This window comes from Pieris napi, chromosome 7 (genome assembly GCF_905475465.1).
Source record: "Pieris napi chromosome 7, ilPieNapi1.2, whole genome shotgun sequence".
NCBI lineage: Eukaryota > Metazoa > Arthropoda > Insecta > Lepidoptera > Pieridae > Pieris > Pieris napi.
In genome coordinates, this window is record NC_062240.1 from 7,488,921 (window position 1) to 7,504,770 (window position 15,850).

Consider the following 15,850-nt stretch of genomic DNA (forward strand, 5'->3'; position numbering starts at 1 on the left):
AAAAGCGTTTGAGCAATTCATTCTCTCGTTATTGGTGTGGTAATAAGAGGTATTGGGCAGTAATGGTTGGGAGAAAGGTCGCTCACGATGTAATGGACCGGATTTAGTTTTACGCCGATTTGTGAGGGAATGTGCTTTAAGGAAAGTTTTTATCGCGTTAAACGCATTAACAGGTTGTAGCTTTGGGTATTAAGACTGTTTTTATACTGTCAGACGTTACTAACCTTAAAATCGTATAAAAAGCGATCGCAAAAGTTTATCTTTAATGGTGCAGTGTCTTTTTCTTCTAGAATGTTGTTTTTACGGTTACTTAATTTGATTTTACTACAAATAATCTATTCTTTTTACCTGGTTTTATTTGAGTGTATAGAGAAATCGGCAAGTAATTTGTCTAGATTTTGCAGGATGAGGGGAAATTCACGCATTTTCTTTAAATAAGGCCCTAAAAACAAATTGTACGGTTATAATAGCTCTAAGCAATTGCAAGTCAAAATCAGGTGAAATTCGACTCTTTTATAAATTATTGCCATTAAAAAAATATGCAACCTTCATTCTAGCATTACATCCAACAAGTGGAAACAAATTATTTATCGGTTCAATCTGTTTCGACCCGGCTTGTTGGCTTGACGATGATTTATCGAGCTACAAAACTAAATTTTATACCATTTTGTAAATTCATTATGTATAAGACGTACAGATGTTCTTGTATTCGCGATCAAAATGGTACCGAACCTAACTATCGATTTAATAACGCTTTAAAAAGACAATTTTGACCTACTATAATATATATATATAAAACAGGATAGCAGTATAAGATGGTCTTTTGTCAAATATCTCAATGATAAGTCACGCTACCGAAATATTTCTCTCGCTACATTAGAAGCACTTTTCCCCACTCCATTGACTCCTTATTGAGTCTGATATCACGAAGCTGTGGATAATGGCCTCACCTCCCTTCGAGGATTGAGTGGAATATTACATTTGAAGTCCCACAATTTCGACAAATATGAAATGAACAAAAGCTATATTAAGACGACCCTATATGCCTACAACGATAATTTATAAAGACGGTTTACTAATGGACCAGCTTCACGTTTGCCTTAACAATACATTCGTGGCGGCAATGTTATTATGTAAGTTCTGAGGGTAATTAACAATACATTTATATTGTGTCAATGTGTTCTAATTTATCGATTTTACCACTTTCATGGCACATAAAGAATTTATTTTTTTAACCTATGTCTATAGTCTGTATCGGCTTCGATTACTGGTTACAGTGAAAATCTATACATTATTATTAAGAGGAAATATTTTTTTATACGTGCGACCTATTTAAAGAAAAAAACTTTTTAGCCGGATTAAAGTTATGTAGGTGTCTTCAGTCACCGTGACCACGCACGCTGTAAAGCAGGCGAAACGTCGGTTAAATTTAAAATTATGTTAAATAATTGTAAATTTATAATAATACATAACTTTAATCCGGTTAAAAAGTTATTTCTTTAAATGTGTAAAGGTTATGTCAATAAAAGACAATACTACATGTGACCTATATTAATTAAAAACTATTGTAGTTGTAACTAAATCTTCAACCATCAAAATTCATCGTAATCCCTGAGTAAGATAGATATTATTTACAATATTATTAACTCCAGATACGGCGTAATGGTGTTGTTATAAAGCAATTTGTAATTTCTCTGTGACTGGCTAATTTTATTATTAGCTCAAAGACAAATACCAAGACTAAATATAGTAAGGACGCTTATGCGGACATAATACAATTTGGGTAAACTCATAACTTATCGATACTCGTACATCTTACACAGCTTGGGTAAAAGTTATGTAGTTGAAAAAGAAAATAGAAGATGTAATTTTTTTTATAATCCAGTCAAAACCGTTTACGACGACATCGTTTAGAACTATATACCGGTTATTTGGACCAAAATCAAAGGTCCCGGCTGAATTCTATTGTATTAGGGATTTAATCTATTTTTATGACAAAATATGAGTATTCCCTTCGATGTCGTTACAACAGATTTCTGTTGATTGCATGTTTATTTGACACAGACCACTGAAATCAAGTCGAAGTAATCTTGATTTAATTTGCTCTTACATCATTTAACTATAGCTCGGAAGTTATGTGTAAATAAATATTATCGTAAGCTATTACAAATGTACTTGTTCCTAACCAAAACCGTGACGTTATCAACACATGATATAGCAATTAAGTTGATGAGATACCTGAAGATTCACACATAACAATTAACGTATTTGCTTTCCTCTTCCCGGGATACGCAAAAGGAAATTGCAGACAATATAACCTTTCTTCTCGTAGAATTAATTGTCTAATATCCCATTCATTTCACCATCCAGCGGCATGTCCCGGCTATGTGTCATGTGCATGGCAGCAATTATGTGGCATTCTGTTTCTGTCTTTCAGTCCAATAATTTTTGAGTTTATTTAATACAAATATTTACTCATTATAATATAGAAGAGTAAAGTAAAATGTGTTTTTTCGTAGTTTGAAAAGATCAAAAAAGTGTTAGATAAATTTAGTAGTATACAGCACTATAGATACATCTATATCCAGACTTTGTATCGGACTATATTGCACAATTTTAATATATTTATCCAGCGACGCTATAATCGGGCCTCAGACCCTGTATCTGTTTCATTAGTTTTTTTCTAATAGTGAGGTAAATGATCAGCCCTCTGTGTTAACTACACTAAAACATATCGGTTTCCTCACGATGTTTCGGGAAACGAAACTACGACTCTAAGGATGAGAGTCGCACGCTGAAGCCACTAGGCCAACACTGCTCAAATTTATCGTTATTGGATATGAAAATGTTGAAACGACTTTATTTATTTATATTATAGTCAAAAATGCCAAAACACCGTAAAGTGTTTAATTAGAGAATGGCTTACAGTGTCCCAGGTGCAGGAAGGCTTTATAACAAAAGTGAGTGCTTTTGATGGTATCCTATTTATCATACTTCCTTTGTTTACTTAATAAATAAATTAATACTCTCGGAATAACATTCACTGGCTCTTTATATTTTGTAAGGCCAAGAATATTTCTTACCTGAATGGCTACCCCGTGCTGCGTTCGTAGATCATTTAGATTGATTTATTTATTTACAGAAAATTGTATCAAAAATTATTCTAAACTACAATAATATAATGAAAAGCGATTTCTGTGCTAACCTAAAACACGGTGTCATCAGAAGTCAAACCTAGACTAGTAACTTAATATTAGTGAAATATATTTCAATATACTAAACTAAAATGTAAATAGTACATAATGTATGATGAAACATATTGAATATGATTTATTAAAAGACATGTATAGGTAAAATTAAAAACATATAATATAACTTAGAGTCTTCTTCTATTTATATTAAGATCGAACTTTGAAAACCAGTTACCAATTCCAAGTCACCCTTATAATAATATTAATATTTACTTTCAAAACCATCGAGAAACTATTTGACTGTAATAACCTCAAACTTGATCCAAAGTGGAAATCGAAGTTCTCATATACATATTCGTGAATCTTTTATAAATATATTAAATATTGTCAGTATCAATGTAATAATAATAATTACAAATGGGATAATAATAGTATCAATTAGTTATCTGTGGTTGAAAAATATCGTTTTTAAATTGCTGATATTTAATTAAGACAGGAGAATAATAGTTTAAACAACAAAAGCCTAATTTTTGTTATTTAATATGCAAATTACTATCTTGAACGACCAAACTTAAATGTTACAAGTTTAATCAGTGAAATCAGCAATAAAGGCGTAATTTCTTAAATGAAATCATTATTACACCGGCCTTGAGAGAATATGTTGTAATATGTTATATTTATATATAAGAAGTAGGTACCTTTACCCAACGGAAAGGCAACTGTTTTTTTTTATATAATAGGGGGGCAAACGAGCTTGCGGGACGACCAAAAAGGGCAGTCTTCGCAGCCCATAGACACCCATTTTTAGTGGGTGCGTTGCCGGCCTTTGAGGGAGGAGTACACTCGATTTTTAAACATTTGGAGGTAAGAACCCCACCGGGAGTCGATTCCACAGTTCGCAAAAGAAAATGCCTTGTGAAACGGACTGTGGAAGACCTCCAACCATCAAGATGATGTTGGTGAAATTTAGAACTGTGTTGAATTTTCACAAAACCATAATAGTGGCGCTAGTTATGTAGCCCTAACATTGTTTAAGTTACATACTCGTATCTATATTTTAATTAATAATTAGAAGCGCAAACCAAATTGTAGCAATCATCACAAGCTTGATGCCAAAAAGAGCGCTTTAGTTTTTCACACACTCATAAATTGTAATGGTGGCTGTACACACTCGGCGAGAGCTTCTCGCCGAGAGTCTCGACCGAGAGGACCGAGAGAAGAGCGCAGCCTGTACACACCTGTTACGTTAATTGTATTTAAAACACCGTTAATAATGGACGTGGCAACCGCTGCTGCTGTTTGTCTTTGTGCAATGAGTTATTATAATTTTATTCACGTTAACCATTAAAAAAAATACGAAGCCATGGCGAAGAAGAAGATGGTCACTATACACCGCAACAGAAATTGGTAATTAGGATCATAAAGTTTTAATATTATCCAAAATTTAATGATTGAACGAGTGTGTACAGGTCGCTCTCGTTTTACTCGCGAGACCCTTTGACTCGTGCGCAAAAAAACCGACAGGCGACCGAGAGAGGCGAGACCAACTGCGAGGAAGTGAGGCGAGACGAGAGCTCTACTGTACACTCTCGCACTCGGCCTGTCTCGGGGTGTCTCGACGAGTGTGTACAGCCACCATAATATAAAATTCTCGTTTCCGATAATGTCAAATAGGTCGAATACACTTATAATGAAGTGTTTAGATTTAACAACCCTTAAATAAGTTAGTTTTTTGTTAATCCAGCGTCGCAACCCTTCTACCCCCTTTTTTGTGAGTAATAATCATGTTTTAAACGATTAGAGCCAGTTGACACCCAGCTCCAAACAAAGAGTATCATTTAATATACATTTGAACGTCCAAAAACCGCCACCGAACTGAACTCGCTACAACTTTTTTTAAGTTTGGGCCCTCTGATTTTTTGTACGTGTTTCGTGAGGCTTTGTTTTAATTAGGTAATTTTATTTAAAGTTCCAATATTCTTCAGGTTTTTATGTGATCAGCCTATGCCGGTCTTGATTATGTTATCTTTCATTGTATTGTTAGATAACCGGGGTCGAAGCTGCAACCGCAAAGACAATGCAGGATTATACTGTATTCAAAATATTATTAATAACAGCTGTTGTCTATTTTTATTTTATTTATTTATAGCCTCTTTTCGGACATGACAGTATTTTCTTTATGTTTCGTAGATTGTTCTTTTGTTCCACTTTTGCGTGTCCGTTTGCCAGGTGGCAAAGACCTCCTCCAATCTTCTCCATTCTGGCCTTTCTATGGCCACTCTACCCCATGTTGTTCCCGCGACTTTTCACAGTGTTAATACGTTTAGAGTAGCAATGTATATTCTTGTGTGTCTGTTCCGGAAACGGAATATCACACAGAAAAAAAACAACAACAACAACAAAACAAAAACACATTCTCCAACCCGGCTGGTCCTCGTGGCGAATTAGACCGAAACCCTCCAATAATAGGTGTTATCTAAAACATTATTAATTAGCCTATTTCTTTAGGGTACTGTGTAACTGTTTAACTGGTGGTACTGGATAAAAAAGTGTTATACAATACAAATTCTACAATACTCCAGTATTCGTTGAAATATCCGAGTGCTAAAAAGGTAATAGCCGTCTATAAAGCTCGAGGCATTAAAACAGAAGTATTTCCTTAAAACAACAGCGGACGGAAAATGTTCTCTATTTTAAATCACTGTTACTATTGCGATTGAAATATTTTTAATTCAATTCCGTTCTTCATTTCTCTTCTATCAGTCTCGATTGGTTTTGTTATAAATTTTACTTTATGAATGAAATGCGGAAATAAATTTAACATACATTACAAAGAAAATAAATATAGTTTAAAAAAACTAAAAAACACGCCTTTAAAGCAAATCAAACTAAAAAGTGAAAAATAATTCCTAATTTAGGCGGAAAATAGTAATGAACAAAAAATACTGGTATTATTGTGAAAAGCGTGGGTTGCTCGATAGACGAAAAATATGGCACACAGCGCGTTTTTAGTTTTTTTAAACTATATTTATTTTCCACTTTTTAGTCCTAGCAGCAATACGTGTTGTCTCAATTTAATCGTATTCATTTGTGGACTTAAAAAAATTCATTGTTTTTTCGAGATAAACCTATGAAATTATTATATTGTCGCTGATTCTTTATAAGTGTACAAAGTTTGAATTAAATCTGTCCGTTTAATGTGGGTCAAAATCGAGTCCGAAGGAGTCGGTTTCATACATACATACAGGTGAAGCTAATATAAAGCGTGTAAAAAGCTACGGTAGAAATCCCTCATTCATAATAACAATCCAAAGTTCTAATTCGTCTCTTTCTATCAAATTGTGATGAAAGGAGATAGATGAGTGCTTTAGTGAATGAAAGGAAACTGATTTAGGTTTTATGAATAAGGGGAAGATGTTTCACTGTAAGGTAAGTTACTGATTTAAATAGGAATATTGAATGTATGCGATTACAAGATTATTAAGCACTTTTGAGCCAGATATTGCCATTGTATTAAGCGAACATACTTTACAAACAATATTATGAAGCGAAAATTGTGAGGCGGTATAAGGAAACAGATTAATTAAAATCCCGTGATTACCTATTAATTTTATATTAGTATTATAACGGTGTAATGTGTACACCAATTATTACAGTATAATGTTAAGAATTAAATTCGCAATGCGAATGCATAAAACAGTAGCCAGTATGTGAGTCGACTTAAACGTCACCGTATTCTAGAGCTAGAAGACCGGCAGTAGCTCTAGACAGAAGATGAGTAGATGCTTCCAATGGGAAGTCACTCCACATGACAGCACCACAGAAAAAATTCGCTCATAGCCTTAGGGCTGATTGCAAATAACCGCAGAAAAAAAATTCACTTTAGAAAACTTTGAACGAAAACGAAATTTTATATCGTAAATTGGCTAAGAATGTTGTAATTTTAGAAATAAAAGTATGAAATTACTTCAATATTACTAGGGAATAGGGATCTTCAATAAAAAGTGATAATAAATAAAACGAAATTATCTTTTATTAAATATTAATCATTTTATTATTCATCGTTTTTTATTCCAACCTTTCAGGCTTAGGTATACACATTTTCTAAAGGTAAAATTCCCTATTAAAAAAATACGCATGTACCGCGGCGACTACGTCTTCACATTACCGGTGAATATAAAGGATGGATCAATTCGAAGCCACCTCCTTAAATGGCAGCCATCGCAACTCTGGATATATGCGCAAAGGTTTTATCTTGGTGAAACAAAACTACTTTAGCGAGTTTGTCACACCGTTGCTTGCGTATCTCCTCACGCAACTTTGATATCGTACAAAGGCTCCATGATTTAGGTATTAGATCATTACGAATCCCTAGCTGTTCCAGAAAGAAACATCCCATAATCCTACCGGCGGATGAAATCGCCTTAAATTTCTTCGGAGTTGGAGATCACGTGCTCTTCCTGACCAAATACTGATTTTTCGTATAATTTACCCGGGCCATAATGGTGTAGCCATGTTTCCATAGTTTAGATGAAATCACGCCGATCTAGCCACAAATCGGTAAAAACCACGCAGCGTCAGAAAGTATAAAGCGCCCGTGTGTTGACACTTTTTTCATGCCCAAATGTTTGTGTATAATTATGGACACTTCATATAGATATCTTCATCTCTTATGCTATAAAACAAACAGATCACAAAAGCACGGTCCGCTAAGACGATGACACTATTGTTCTAGGGCGAACCGTGTTCTTCTTTACATCTACTCAGCACACCAACTCGTATGAACCCCTTAATATTGATATCAAAACTTGATTTGACAACTCCGTAGTAAGCAGTTTCTACATCTATCAGTGTTTTTTTTTTAAGAAAAACGTATTGCAATATCACTATTTATTGAACAATCCTCGTATCAACTATAGAAGTTGGTCTCTTAAGCCTATATATATATATATATATATAGCCTATACATGACCACATCTAATTCTTTCCACATACAGCTATGTGGAACCAGCTACCCTCTGATGTATTTAGAGCGTACCAATTCATAAAAGGCTGGCTACGCACTCGCGACCTAACTTCAGGTAAGCCTCCTGCGCGTTTGCTCCTTGTTCTATTTTTATTAACATTTCTAACATATTTGGAGTTTAATGTTTTGTCAGACCAAATCGTACGAAGTCCTTTAATTTCGATGATTATATTCTTCGTCTTTTGTTACTCTATTTTTATTTTTAAACTGTATCACTAAAATTAAATATGAAAACGTAAGTAGCCATAGAGTGTAGTAATCTCTGATACTATTGTGTAATTTATTGGGTCCTGTGTAAACTTCAAATTTCAACAAGACATTACAGAGAAATACGGTAAGAGCATTATAGGGAATGCCACATATTGTACTAAATTTACGCCGCAAGCGTCCATTCTTGTTAACTTGAACTTTTGCGCAGAGTAATGCTTCTTCGTTTCTTAAGAGGATAATATGTCAAGTACATATTATCCTCTTAAGAAATGGACATTTTTACAAAATATGACATGTAATTAATATGTAAATACTTTAAAATGTAGAAGATATTTTCAAATACATCACAGTCCCGATTCATAGAAATCTCTTTAATTTTAGAACAAATTTTTAAATCTAGTTATTTTGGCCGTAGCATGCTTTATATCCTACCTCTATAAATGCAACGATTGAACGTGATTCAGCTTAACAAACGTCATCTTTGTACTATAACTATACATTTTAGTCATAGTACAGAGGAACTCATTCGACCTACTAGTATTTCTACCGGAAGTCAAAGAACCTGAATGACATTTGACTATCAAAAAGGTCTGGGTTTAATTACTCTGTACGATGTCCCACAAATTGAGGGTCTTCATAAGTGCTCAGTGCTTTCCACATCGTTAGCGCTACTTCATATTTGGAAAAGGTTAATTTAACTTTTACAATGTTTTACGTTTAATCTTTTTAAAGTCTTCAAACAAACGCACGTTCCACGAAAGCGGTAATTGGAATTCATTTTTAACTCACTTGCTTTTATGTAAATGTTTCTTATATTAAGCAAGGTTCAGTTTACCTAAAATAACTTAAAATGCTTGTATTTTTAGACGAAATTTCATGAATTGAATAAAATAAACTATCATCTAATAAATTCGTATCAATATAACGAAACGTATAAAAGTCTGAATTAGATTGTGCCACTAAGTATAGATTATAACACCGACCTTTTAGAAAGAGTAATGGAAACTCCTTGGTGATACAAACTTCAGACAATTTAACTTTGGCCTTAACCGTAATAATTATAACGATACCCTAATTCTAAAGGCCGACGGCATCTCTCCATTGACTCGTCCCTTTTGCAGGAGATGGACAAATAGTATGTGTGCATAGACACAAATGCAGTCTTAAATAAATCTAAGTCCGATGGGACGGATGTCCGGTATGACAGCCATTACGACAACTTCCATTGGTTCGAGGCTCAAGGGTTGGATTACACTGCCTATATTAACTTATAAGATTTAAATCTAATAATTTTTATTTTCTTCCCCATCCGGGAATTTAATATCTTAAGATTTGTGATCACGCAAACTTCTAAAACAGAGCGTCAAAATTATTCTACGCACGTCTACAATAATAATAAAAATATAAAATTATTATCTCATATAAAATGTCTCGTGTGGGTACGAAATGGCCGATTTTTATGAAATTTCGTTAGTTGTTTGTCTGATAAATAATAGGTCGTAAACTATTTTACATCTAAATAATAAGGATGACCTAAAATTAAAAATATAACTTTTTGATCATTTGAGATTAACACTTTTACTGCTTTTTATATTGATCTTTTATCATTTTTATAGCGATCTTCAACTATCATTGTCAATCAATAGCAAAACAAAATTTGACGGATCGGTGCCTGTAGTTTTTGCATTAATTAATTTTCATTTAACGCCAAAGAAGTAACGTATCAGTATACATCACAACTAATCTTCTAATCCCTTTCTGTACACAAACGTGCCATATATTGCCACACTTGAAAACGTCGTGTATAATTTATACGGGATACTGAAATGGACTATAACTTTGGGTCGATATGAAGTTCCTCGCAAATGTTACCGAATTTAGGGCAAACATCTTTGATAACAACGGTCTTGTGCAAGTTAGATGGCTTTTGAATTGTTAAAATTTCCTGTTTCATAAAAAAATAATCGGTCTTATTGCGCCGTCTTAATGGAATCATCCGACTCTTTTCATCATAGTATAAACACAATTTAATAAAAAGAGATGAAAGACTCGACGAGTCTTAACTATAATATTATGAAGAGAAAAGATTTTTCAATGGACACTATTCTACTGGGCAAATTTAAAAATTCTTCATCATAAGATTGCTACTCATGCATTATTTTTTAATAACATAAGCTGCATTTATTATTTTAAGTAAAGTAAAAAATCTAAAAATATCCCAATATTTAAAAAGATAAAATGGGTACAATCAGCACACAAAGTTGTTAAATAGAATTTTCCCTTTACCCAGCGATTTGTCGCCATAATATACATTCATTAATTATGTAAAAGGAGTGTGTCACAAAGAAAATTATAGAGTTGTTCAAAGGAATATTGGAATAAAATTGACCAATTAATTCTAGAAATTTCATAGAAATGTCATTTAGGTCACGTTATAGCAAAATAACTTTATTGATGTTTGACTATTTCATTGTTCATATAAATATCAAGTACGCTTGAGCTATCTGGTGGGATAATTTGACGTAAATAGTATTTTTTTTAAATGTAATAGTAGGCAAACGGGCAGGAGGTTCACCAGATATTGAGAGCAAGTGCGTTGCCGGCCTTTCAAGAATTGGAACGCGCTTTTCTTGAAAGACCCTAAGTTGAATTGGTTCGGAAATACTTTAGTGGGCAGCTGGTTCCACATAGCGGTGTTAATTACCTTCAAGATTTTATCTATACTATAATTAGCGCTTCGGATCTCTAAATTTGTTTACCAATTTTTATTATTTTTTGCATAATTGTCTTTAAAGAGCACCGTCGTGGCTTGAGCATGCTACTCTCATCTCTAAGATAGTAGGTTCGATCCCCGGCTGTCTAACTCTGCTAACCTAACCTAACCAATCAACTGTGTCAACTACCGCCTATGTATGCATTTAACACTAGCTCGTACTGTAACCGCACCTACTAGCCTATTAGGAAAAGCAAATAATCACGAAAATATAGATATGAGGTCCAGACCTAAAAGGTTGTGCGCCACTTTGTTAGTGTTATTTATTAATTGTAATACGTGCAACATAAAACACGTTCAATTAAAATAATGACAGCACTATTTAATTTGAAAAGCTGTCTTGCCATTTCGAATTAGATTTTGACAATTCATAATGATTAACGGCTACCGCTAATATTTAGACGATGCAATTAGACTATACTCAAACTCAAAATAACTTTTTTTTTATGGCTCTGGCACGATTTGTGCATTAGCCAGCGTCAAGTATAGGATTTTTTATAATTCGTGCTTGTCTTTAGAAATTCGACCGTGTCTTCCATGTACGGTTTTTAGGCACTCGCCCGGTACCGCACAACCCTCCCAAAGGCCGAGAACAAATTTAAATTAAATTAAAACTTGCCCTCGAACCGGGAATCGAACCCGGTACCCCTCACCTAGCTGCCACTTAAAAAGACCGCTAGGCTATGAGGCCCCTATAAAATAACTTTATTCATAAGGTGTACACTTATGAACGTCAACAGAAAAGATGTTAAATTGATTCTAAATTTACACACACACATTTAACCCAATATATTATATTTAAGCACAATTTCGTAAAGCAATAAAATTGAGGTAAAGGATTCTATTTACATTCAAACTTTGGAGACAGATTTATTATTTATTTACATTCCACTAAATAACTTAAGGAAACTCAAATGCTTCTAATTACTTTGAAAACCAATAAGGGTAATTAAGTGAGATTAGTTTTGTTGTTTGTTTAGAAACAGTCTAAATTTAAATGTAGAATGTTTTGACGGTACAAAGAGTTCAAATAAATTTTAATATCAGGACTAAAAATTGTTAACAGTATCCATTAGTACTACAACCGTTTCAATTTTTTGCCTCAGATGGCATCTGTTTTCAATTCGAAGTTAGGCTTCTTGGCACACTGCATATTGCTCCTACGACATATTATTTCAGGATATGCGAACCCAACGATCATTAACTACGCGCAGTACAAGAAAAAATTATTGGTGCACAGCCTGGATTAGAAGGAACGACTTATTCTATAATTGTTAACGAAAATAGGCTTTATTGCGTTTATTAAGACCAGGTACATTCATATGGTTTTTCTAGTCATACGATTTCGTTATCGTTGTAGTTTAAAAAATAATTCATTAGTAAATTATCGCTCAATAAGAACATTAACAACTTTGGTATTTAACACAAAAGTACATGTTTATTTTATTCTATCCTGGATAAGCCTTGACAATTATTTCAAGAAGGGTTTAAATAGATTACTATTAATAATTATTTATTTTCTGCTTTTCGTGCCTCTCCAACACTGGAGGCCGGTTGTCAGTCTCGCGAACGCTATTTTATTCTGTGCCAGATGGGACCTTCCTCTATCCTCTATATCTTCTACTAATACGACGTCTTCCTATCAGGTACTTTCGTTTTTAATAACAAATACAAGAATAAAAAAACATATAAAATAAAACTGAGACAAAGTAAGGAAAAAGTTTTTTCTCTCAATATCAATAGAAACTCGTCATGTAAGCGTCTGTAAGAGGTACTTAGTGAAGAAATTCTGTAACACAAACTTTCCGTACACCTTTAGAAGTATGCTTTGTTCGAACTTACAAGAATTATGAGCTTTATGGAGTTTTTACTTGTAATATTTGTTTCACTCTTATTCCTGTCACTTTCTTAACATGAAATCCTAATTACTAGCTACTTGTATCTTTTTGCATGATGTCGACAATGCAGATTTTACATGACATTAAAATATAAACTTGAAAACTTGTTTGTTTTAGATGCAGAAAAATCATAAAGAAATCATAGATTTTTGTAAGAGGGATAGAATCAAATTATAAACAAAAACCATTAATTACTAAGGGCAAAGATATATCTATAAAAACATTAAAAATTCAAGTTTTTAAAATTAAATTAAAATTAATTTTTAAAAATTAACATATAATATATCATATAATCTAATAATCATTTCAATTATATATAGAATAGGAGGGGTAGCAGCACACAAAGTTGTTAAAATTATACAAATTTATAATTTACAACATTTTTTTACCTATTTCATCTGTACTTTTTAGAATTTACGTTTTTTTAAACAATGGCTTCCATTTATAAAATAAAGTTAACACTTAATAATATTTAACAATAATTAACCAGTTACTGTTTAAGTCAATACTATGTTTGTGAAACACAACATGCTTATAATAATCCATAATTAAAAAAAAACAAAATCGCTAATAATTATTGTCTTTACTAAGGTAGAGTACTACACCTATTTTAAATGAGACCAATAAAGTTTCTCTCTCACAACAGCCGTAAGACGTTGAACTATGTAAATAATTTTGTGATTAAAGCAAAAGAAAAAGAAAGTTACGTGACCCCTTGGTTGGAAAAGTGGAGAAGGATCGTTTCGAAAACAGACTATAAATTGATTGAAAAAACATGCCAAGTTTTAGAAACCTCAAAAATATATTTGAATTTGAAGTTGCTTGAAATAATATCAAAGCTTAACAATGTTATTAAGTCTTATTTCATCTGTTTTACTTCTGTCAAGTATTTTCCCTGTAATATAAAGAATAACATCTGTACTTTTATTAAAACAGTGAGATAAGTGGTTTCCTTCCCGAATCAAATAACAATTACTTATTTATTCAATACTAGCTTGCCTGGCGAACATCGTAACAGTCGATTCTTTATTTTTTTTAAATACTTATTCTGCTATTCGGGACACCGGTCTAGCTAAGATAAAAAAAAGAAAGTTGATAAGACAATAAATACATTATGTCAAAAAATAAAAATTTACCTTCCCGGAACCCCTCCACTAACACTTGAACTTTATGACATGGTATTAAAGTTCAAATTGACTTTTAAGTATTATTACGAATATTATGTATATATATAAGTGTTGTTTTTAGACTTTTTCACTCATTTTTTTTAATTTTTCTCTCCGTAAGAACCATCCTCGTATTTCAAAGAATTATATAAAAAAAGAATTGGCCAAATCGGTCAAGCCGTTTTCATGTTATGTCGTGACACCGGAAAACGGGTTTCATTTTTATATATATAGATTTAATTGCTTTTTCAAGACGCCACTACAAATTGATTAAGGTGTAAGTCATAAGTATATCCGAAGGTTAAACGAGTTGTAGATTAGAGAATTATTAAAGCGTGTCTAAAAATAAACTGCATTGTTACAAGCTATAGTCGACTGATTTCATACAGCGGGCCAAATGTAAACTAGCAAATTTTGGTATTTGTGTTTGAAAAGCGTGTTTTTGTTTGCAACGAGTGTCGATATAGGAACACTTAGAGTCAAATTAATTATTTAATAACGTTTATATATCAGACCACTATAGAGTCAGAACATAGGAATGAGACCAAAGTATCGCATAGTAAGAAATGTGACCTTTTTGAGAGAGGTCTTAGATTTCATATATATTTATATACCCCTGAGACGTTATCCGTTTTTTTCTTCTTTTTTTTTGCTATCCGTGATGGAAATGCATTTGCCCCCGTAAATTAAAGTAAAGTCCCACACTTCTAGTGTTATTCAGAGACTGAGAGAACAATACTCACTAAAACACCTCGGGTAGTTCCTACAAGGCCGCGATGCTGTTACTCTAAAAGCAGGCATCAGGTATAGTATCCTACAAAGGGACTCGTCTTCTAAGCCCAGGATTCGTCCAAGAGCGTTCCACCGTTTCCATCCCTAATACCACTGCATTCCATACCACCGCCGACCATTTTTTAGACACATAGCAAAGTGTAGCGGACACTATTCTTACGTTTGCTGTGCCGTGTCATCATATTTTTGCCTGCATTTTTTGCAACTTGGTGTTGGTTAAAAAAAAATCTAAACCATTATCGATTGTTTTGTCAAAATTATGTTAGAATTTTTTTAGGTAAATTCCATTATTCGTTCCAATTCTATTTTTAAAAATCGTGGGCAATATAAAATTCCACCGGAAGGTCCATGACCGCTTCGTTTGATGCATTCCATAATATATTGTTCCATTTCCTCTTAGCAGCGGAAGGAACAAAGCTATTTTTCTTCACCAAGATTGAGACTCTGACATCGAAACTATTGAACAACGAACATTCACCATTATTAGCAACATTGTGTATTAATATCTGACTCTCAAATAATATATTTGTGCAGTCGAAAAAGTGTGTCTAGTGTGTGTGATTTTAGTTTTTATCATACGCGATCTGAAAATATTATAATTGTTAATATTAATGCTTGCTAGACTAACGAAGCTGTGTATATGTGTGAAATTTTATAAACTTTCATATTAATTTCAAAAATAAAAATCCTACCCTATATGAGCCTTTAACTCAAATTGTTGCTGTGTCTGACACCAGTTGTAATTTTTTTAGGTTTGAGTTATGCCGGTTTACTCACGGTATTTTCACACACAT